The sequence below is a fragment of the Hordeum vulgare genome, chromosome 1H (genome assembly GCF_904849725.1).
Source record: "Hordeum vulgare subsp. vulgare chromosome 1H, MorexV3_pseudomolecules_assembly, whole genome shotgun sequence".
NCBI classification, from domain to species: Eukaryota; Viridiplantae; Streptophyta; class Magnoliopsida; order Poales; family Poaceae; genus Hordeum; species Hordeum vulgare.
The window spans coordinates 398,513,657-398,521,988 of NC_058518.1; positions in this window are offsets into that span (position 1 = coordinate 398,513,657).

The window sequence follows — 8,332 nt, forward strand, 5'->3', positions numbered from 1 at the left end:
AAATTAGGGAGTTTCTTTTTACACCAATTGTTTTATTTAAAACCATTATCAAAATGACTTTCAAAAACCACCATATTATTATTTTCAAAGTTATTTCATTATTTTATTTAAAAGCCCTTCTGTGAGGCCAGAAATGGTCTCCTATGAAGGAAAGTTATTTTTATTGCTTTCAAAATATTTAAGAAAATTTAGGGAAACCCAGTGGATATATTTATTCCATATTTATGAGTTTCAACACATGGTCATGTTCAAAATATTGGGCAAACCCCTCCAAAACCATTCCTGTCTATTTTAAGCTTTTCGAATATTTCTATAAGAAATATTCTCAATAAATTCCAGTAACATTCTAGCATGTCATCTATGATATTCTTGATGATCTTGCCAAGTTTCATTTCAATCCAAGTTGATTTGACTCCCCTAATCACTCTAAAACCCAATCTGTCCAGAATCAAATTTGAGCAACTTTACATTGTGAAGTATCTCCAATTGTGCTCAAATTTGGTGGACATGTTCCAGTCCTCCAATTAGGCATCCACACCAAGTGGTACACCAAGGAGAATGGAGGAACTTGTCCTAAGACCCTCAAAACCCTCTCTGTTGATTTCTGACTTTGACAAACTTTACATTATAAAGTTTGTCCAATTGACGTCAAACTTTTTGTGCATGCCTTAATGCTCAAATAATGCCCCTACACCAAATATTGGATTTGTGGGCATTTATTTGAATAGGGTTCTAAGAAGAAACCCATTTCTGCCCCTTTCTAGGGTTTTCCAAGTCTACATTGGAAAACTCATCCAGCAAATTCCAAATTTGGTGTGCAAGCCTATTTTCATCTATTATTTGATCCTGTTAAGTTTCATAGCCATTGGAATTCATCTGGTAGCCCAACCACAGATCAAACACCTTGTGTGGACTCACTAATTTGGCCTCTATTGCCCTTCTACTTTTACCCTTGAGCTCAAATTTCTACCACAGCCTCTTACATTTCACCTCCAATAACTTTCCCATGACCACTGGTCAATTATTTGGGAAGGTCGCTTTGTAACTTCCTCTCATTTTTTTACCTTGGCAGCACTGTTTTACCTCTCCTCCTATTCTTCTGCTTAAGCTACCACCCCCAATTCTTTCCAGAGCATCTCTAGTGTCTCAATGCACCATTTCAAATCAATTAATGGCATGCTCATGTAGGAAAAATGAGCAGCACCTCTTCAAGTCCATTTTTGGCTGAAATGTGGCTTTGTACAACAAGTACTAGCTACATTTGTTTTCTGGAGCTGCAACTTTGCAGTCTTGTAGTCCTTCTATAAACAAGAGTGCTAGACATGTTCTTATTCCATTATCTCTCAAGTAAGTGCCCATTCTACCCACCTTAAGTTTGCTGTTGCAAACTTAACAGCAGTCAAACCCATCTTTAACCAGCCTCAAATGCTTCCAAACTCTAGAGTCACTCTCGTGCGTGTGTGCCTTAAGTGATGGACATGTTTTGCTGGCCATTTGTACCTTGTAGATACAGGTGCCCGTGGTGACCACCACTCTGGCCTGCACTAATGGTGCTCTGCGCCATTTTCTTGTTCTCTAGCTCGTGTCCCGCAGCTGCAGTATGTCCCAGCGTGTCTCAGAGGCTCCCCTTGACCGTTCAAACCATTCCCCGCCACCAACTAGCCTCCAAAGCCCTCCAGTGGTGCGTGGCATCCATGCACCGAGAGCTCCAAAGAGCTCTCGAGCCCTCTCGGCCTTCCCCTCTCATATTCCCTTCCACCAAGCCTATCTGGTTCCCTCAGGTCCTCCTCCTCTTCCCCTGTGAACCCTCTCGAGCTCTCCCTTCTCCCTTAGGCCTCCCTCCCCACCTCTTGCCGCCATGGCCGAAAGGGGGAGAGCTTCGGCCTCTGCGGGCTGGCATGCCTGGCCTCCGCTCGCCTCCTTCCTCCCTGCTGGGGATCTCCAGGCCGCTGCACCGCCTTCCCTCAAGCCTCTTCGGGCCCTCCTCCTCGCTGCAAGTGCCGAGGCAATGGCGTAGTCGGCTCCCAGTAGATGTGCGCCGGCTCCCCTGTGCGGCCCCTCTCCGCGGGCGCCGTGGGTGGGAATGGAGGCGGCGCGGCCTCCTGAGCCCGCCGGCGCTCTCACCTGGGCAGGGGTGGCCCGAGGCGCGGCGCCCCCCCCCACTGCAGCCGTGCCCTGCTGCTCTCCCGTACAGGCTGGAGGTTAGGGACGGAGCTGACGGGCGGGGTCCACCGTCGGCCTCTTCCCATTAGGCCTCTCCTCTAAGTGGAAGCGCCTTCCTCGGGACTCCGCTTCCTCAAGGTCGAAGACGGCTTCCCTCTAATGCTCCTTCGGCGTGGCCTTCTCCCTGGCCAGGCCGAGCCACTGGGCCGGCCCGAAGGCCTATCCAACGCCCTGGGGGCAGGGTAACCCCCAGAGGCTGAGCCTTTTACCATTTTTTACTTTTTTTCTTATCTTATAAAATCCACTACTAATTCATACTAACTCCAAATTTATTGATTCAAATTTCTGCAGGTTTCTAAAATCTTGTTCTATCCAGATCTGTGCATTGCAACTTTTTCCAGAACACTTTCCTGTGATAAAATATCTAAATGCCCATTTGAGACATACTAATCACCACGTTTGCAAATTCTCAGAGGGTCAATTTCAACTCCAAATGGAGTGATTCAAACTTCCAGAGACTTCTAAAATCACTCTCCATTTTTAGAGCCTTGGTCAACATTTTTATCAAACTTCATTTTGTTGTAATAAATAAATAGATCCTATTGCTATTTTAATCCTCATTGTTAAATCCCTAGAATATTTATTTCAACTATAAATCCAGTGAAACCACTTCCTAAATATTTCTAAAATCCTTCTATGTTAAATGAGTGCCTCCACTTATTTTTAACAAAATGTTTTCTGTTGACCTCTTCAAAGGTCACCTATCCCTCCTTTCCTTCCATCTAGACACCCCTGATGATTCAAACCCCTTGGCAAGGATTCAGGTATTTTTATTATGACCAGAGAGGTCCAAGAAAAATATAACTTCTATTTATAGAACACTTTTATTCTGCTGGATGTGTGGCTTACTATGGTTATTTCCGACGTAGTTGACGGTAGACGGAGTGCTCGGGGACGGAGCGGAAGACGTCGAAGACCCCGAGAACTTACGTGAGCAAGGCAAGCATGCCCTTTTGCCATGACTTAAGTAAATAAAATGATGCATGGTAGAATAGCAAGTATTTTCCGTTGCATATGATCACGATGCCGGTTCATCATTGATGTGATGGTACCGAAGGCTTCTTCGAAGCACTTGCATTGATAGTAGTGTTATTACATGGCTCCTCGGAGCATAAACATGATGAGCTTGACCCTACCATCTACGAGGATCGTGTTACTGTCATGTTGACTAGTAAAGTAGAATCATTGCATTGAGCTTGACCCTACCCCGTGAGGGTCATGTCATACCATGTTGACAAGTAATAATAGAGCATTTTATCATGAGCATGATGATGAGTTAAATAAAGAGTTTATGAAAACCCCGTCGGGTGCCACTAATGCCCGAGGGTGATGATGAGTTGGTGATCACTTTTGGTGAAGTGATGCACCGGTGATTTTGGTGTGAGTATGGTTTCGGAAATGGAATAGATTTATGATGTGTCGACCGTCCCAACCTTACCCAGTACGACCACGATACCCCTTTATGGGACGGGGCTTTGTTGATTACTCTGGTCGGTGCTAGCAAAGAGCCACATTACTAGTGGCGGGAGTGATCGGTGTCACTCTCGTGATGGGGTCGTGCCAGGTAGGACGACTATGCCATTATTATGAGTTCCAGGCACACCGTTGGTCCCTGCATGGTTGTTACAGTACAGAGTCGGTGCTCGTAAGACGTACAACATGTGGGCTGGGTACCAATCGAGTGGACCTCTTTGTCTAGTATCGTTAGGGGAAAGATGATGATCGGGTACTTACCTCGGGTATATGTGATATACCGCGAGTCGTGGATGACACAGAAGTATTCCGTTTCTCATGGGTCCAGCGTACTACCTCTGCAGAGTGTAAACTATTCGAATAGCCGTGTCCACGGTCAAGGACAGTTGGGTGGTGCTGCTTAAACTACGTCATGAGTTTCCGCATAAACCAAGTGTGTGTGCATGGTGTTAGAAAGGTGTTGTTATAATCATGATAATCACAATAATATGATCAAGTTCGGTGACTTGACATATAGGATAAACCCAGATGGTTTAGCCCTCATTAATACCTTGAGATTAAGACAAGTCCGATGACTTGGCATATAGGGTGAACCCGGACGGTTTAACCCTTAGTTAATGTATTGAGGTTATGACAAGTCCGATGACTTGACATACAGGGTGAACACGGTGTGTTCAACCCTTGTCAGATATGTCGATATCTGTAACCTGTTCTTCAAAAGTAATTCTTTAACCTGATGCATATACATGATCATTCCACCCAGATGAGTTACATAAAGATGCATGATACTGTTGTCCTTCACTTTCATTGTTCGTATCATGGGTTGTTTGCGAGTACATTCAAAGTACTCATTGGCTTGCCACTGGTTATTTCATTGACCAGGTGTGAAAGACAGGATATGGTGAAGATTAACTCGGTGACGTCCTTGCGAGCTAGGACGCTTCCCAATCAGAATGCCTGTAGGTTAAGGCTGATGGCATGGGTTCACGCTTTCAACCAATAATTCCGCTATTGGTCTAGTTTGGTGCTTGGCCTTTAAGGCCCTATGTATGTAAGGCTCGACCGAAGTGGTCATTTATTGTATCAAATGGTATGTATGGATGTAAGACTCTATTATTCAGTATCTGTGTTCAGTGAGCATTGATCCTTGGGATCACTGGGCACGGCGATCTCGACTTACCAGTCGGGGTCCCCACAGAACTGGTATCAGAGCCAGGTTGACTGTAGGAAGCCCTTAGTTAGCATGGACGTTTGTTAGGTAAAACTGCTTTCCAAACCCTTCAAAATATTTGCAAAACTTATATATTTTCTTAACTCTCCAAAAACTTCCAAGAAATTGAAGGTTATGCTCTAGCCTTCCACTCTTATTTTCTTGACACTCCTCGTCTACTTTTTCAAAACTTGCTAATGGTCGCTAGAACCTTATGCCCTTCCGACCATGGGATAAATTGAAATCCTTGTGGGCAGCCCGGAAGGAAGTAGCCTTTCCAGGCAAACACCTGTGCTGAAGGACAGAGAAGACAACTCTACGACCAGACGACACCAACAGAAGTACCTCTAAGAGGAACGAGGACATTGAGGCTTAGAAGATGGTGAAACCCTAGGCACTGTTCCAGCGTGATGCCACTCTCGCCTACGATAATCTGGACATAATATATGCAAACCTTGATCTGCATCACTAATATAGAGACCATGTCAGTTATAAATAATTGTGTCGACCACCACCGGTGGATGAGAATCTTGCCATTTGGTCCGCCTCACCTTAGTGAGCAGGAAAACGATTCTCTTGATCCCCCGCTCTAGGTGTCGATATCGCAATTAGTATGATTGACAGATCAGAACTCTATCATGTCATGCAAATATCGGTGCATGAAGATGTCCCCTTGAGACCCTCGAAGCCTCAGAAGACAAGAAGACACTGACCAGATCATGAAGACAACAGAAGACCCTGTCAGTGACAGCTATGAAGAACCACCTTCGTCAGCAATTTCCCATACGAGAAGACAACTAGAGTTCCTTACGACTCAAGCGAATTGCTTCAGCAAGCGACGACAAGAGGCGTGACAACACCATGAGAAGGACCAGAAGACTTAGCGGACTCCTCCCCGGAGCAAGAAGCAAGCATGACTGTCGAGTCCCAGAACCTAGGATAGGATGAGTCGTGAATCCCCTATGCGAAGTCGAGTCCGTGGAATGGTTCGGATGGACCATGTTGTGTGTTGTTTGTGCTTTGATATAAGTCGCACTTTTTGCTTAGGCAACAAGCATGCGGTTATATCATTTGTCTTATTTTGATGTTCAAAATAATTTTTGCACTTGTTTGAGTTGACTTTTCAACGCTTGTTTGATTGCACTGAGACCCTTAGGCACTCCCCTCTGTGCTCTCTCTCTTTCTCTCACCTCTCTCGGCAATTGAAGACAACAAGACGAGATGCGCCAAGGAATCCACTTCGAAGGACGACTGAAGTTGAAGACACTGACTGTGCTACGCTTAACCACACGCAACCCATAGGAGTGTGTTTTCCCCTCGAGCTTGGAAAACCACACTAGACCAGACTAACCTCCACAAGCCTTTCCGGCTCAAAATTTTCTGGTCACGTGTCTAGTATACGTATTTTCCAGAGCGCGTGTAGGTCCCCGTTAAACCCCGCTGAGCACCGGGTTCTCAACGGAACAAGTGATCACTGTGAAGAAGTATCCTTCCATCTCAAGATAGCACTGTAACCTTGATGCCATAAGAGGACCGATCTCCGATATGAGAGCATTAGACTAAGATTGTTGTGATGATGATAGTTGTTTTGAGGATATAGCTAGACTATTTTGGTGGATCATGAGACGCTTATAAGGTAGGTGAATTTGGTGGAACGAGTTGATACAGTAGTATCACCTGCATAATCTGGAGTAAGATTGGATTTAGTAGGATGATTATGATCGTGAACTCTATTCTTGGTGGTATGCATGACTTTAGCCAGTAGTTGGCATGGTTTGGAGATAATTACCATGATGATTTGGAGTATCAAGTAGACTTCTTATTGGACTGAGTCTTGGATTTAAATAGGTAATCTAAATAGAGTATTGAGGATGACAAAGACCACATGGTTCGGAGTAAATTGGATTTAGCTCGTTAATCTCGATCATGATACCATGTTTTCTCGGTGGATATAGAGTGCGTATACTTGGAGTTGTCCATTGATTTACAACCTATGTGGTTTGGCCTTGGTGATTAGATGGCCACGTTTATTGAAGTTGGTGGATATACGGTGACGTAATTACTGCAGTAGTATGTGAGTTATGGAGACTCTGAGAGGCTATGTAGAACCTCGTCAATGTTGGATTTGTAGGAGTGGTGAGTCTAGTCATGGTTGGTCGGATTGATGGATTACTTGATCGGATTCATAGGAAGGAAACAAAAATACTGGATTGGTCTACTACGTGTTTCCTTGATATAATAGTGTAGTACCCTGTCCATTGGATAACTTAGGTGGACAATTGGATTTGTTGTGCCTCAGATTCAATCGTGGTAGCTGTATGTCTCCCCAAGGTCCTTGCATAGTAATGCATGTATAGTTGGGGCTACACCATACTTGTAAGTGTTTGGGTTTAGTTCTTCCCACAACCCGGAGTTGACTAGCTTGAGCGGTGAGGAGTTGACCGCGTAGGATGATATCCTTGATGAGATAAGGCGATGTTGTCTCAAGTTAGCGGTCGAACTATTGGCATCTAAGGAATGTGCTTAGAGATAAGATGATAACTGTTCACCCACATCCTAAGTTCCTTAAAACCCTAAAGCTTCGCTGAGCCACAAAAATGGACGGACTACGACCATAGAAGACGAATCTAAGTTGTTAAAATGTGGCCAGTACCCGCCCATAGCAAGTTCCATTCTCCTCACCTGACTCTTGAGCACTGTGCTTATGTCGTGTTTGGGAAAGTAGGTTGTCATCCTCACCGATGACGTACTTACTCACCCAGTAAGAGGAAGAATGCACCTTAGTCCTGTTTGGTCGAGCCCAGGAACGGTGATTATTATGCCTCTCGAAGGTGCGATGATATCTCGAGAAGGTGGACTTCTCGAAGCAATCCCAAGACGACGGAAGTCTAGCCTACGCAAGTCAAGACGAAGGACCGCCGTGACGAGGAAGCCACGACAATGACAATGAAGCAACAAGAAGTCAACCACCAACCGCGCACCGACTACATCAACGACGTCAAGAAGTCTCGACGATTCAAGATGACGAAGCCCTTGGGCAAGCGAAAGAATCAGACGACCTCTCCTTGGTCCAAATCAAGGACGAGAGTACTAGTGAGTCGTGGTGGAAACCTGCTAAAGGTGATTTCCGCCCACCAAGTCACAAACCTTGGGAATGGATGACTGGTCTATACTCTTGGGTAGCCAGTTATCCAGAAACCCTTGCAACTCCCAAGATGGCAGGACCTGTTCGGGACCTGAGCCTCCGAGCTTAGACTCATAGGTGAGACCCAGCCCGGACCCTTCCATGAGAAGCCTGCAAAGACTATTTGCGACCATAGTTTGACTGCCGAAAGGAAGTCAAGGACTTTTCCATAAGCAGGAAGTCATGCGAAGACTTTGGTAGTGCGTTCTAACATGAGATATCTTGATGTCACTAACCGGCAT